Source organism: Crocuta crocuta, unplaced genomic scaffold, assembly GCF_008692635.1.
Source record: "Crocuta crocuta isolate KB4526 unplaced genomic scaffold, BGI_CrCroc_1.0 C29717934, whole genome shotgun sequence".
NCBI lineage: Eukaryota > Metazoa > Chordata > Mammalia > Carnivora > Hyaenidae > Crocuta > Crocuta crocuta.
In genome coordinates, this window is record NW_027551528.1 from 6,674 (window position 1) to 7,195 (window position 522).

The window sequence follows — 522 nt, forward strand, 5'->3', positions numbered from 1 at the left end:
TAAATAGGAAACAAGATTGGCCATTTACTAATAGTTTTTGAAGCTCGATAATAGGTACATTGAGTTTTGTTTCACAATTTTTCCTTTTCTTTTATTGCATATGTAAAAATATCCATCATAAAAAAATAAATTAAAATAAAGCCGTTCCTTCCACCATCTTGGAATCTGTGGAGGCCTGCTGGGAACAAAACTTCTGAAAAAACAAATATGTCTGGAATGCTGTGGTCCAAAGCCATTTTTGCTGGCTATAAACAGGGTCTGCAGAAGCAGAGGAAGCACACAGCTCTTCTTAAAACTGAAGGTGTTTATGCTCGAAATGAAACTGAGTTCTATCTTCTAGGCAAGAGATGTGTTCATGTGTACAAAGCAAAGGACAACACAGTGACTCCTGGTGTCAAACCAAATAAAACCTCAATAATCTGGGGAAAAGTAACTCGTGTTCCTGGAAACAGTAGTGTGGTTCATGTCAAATTCCAGAGCAACCTTCCTGCTAAAGCCATTGACCACAGAATCCATGTGATG

General features: G+C 37.9%; 1 pseudogene; it reads left to right on the top strand.

Moving 5' to 3' along the window:
* The first annotated feature begins 207 nt into the window (after positions 1–207).
* Positions 208–516, top strand: LOC144219171 (large ribosomal subunit protein eL33 pseudogene; annotated as a pseudogene).
* The last annotated feature ends 6 nt before the right edge of the window (positions 517–522 follow it).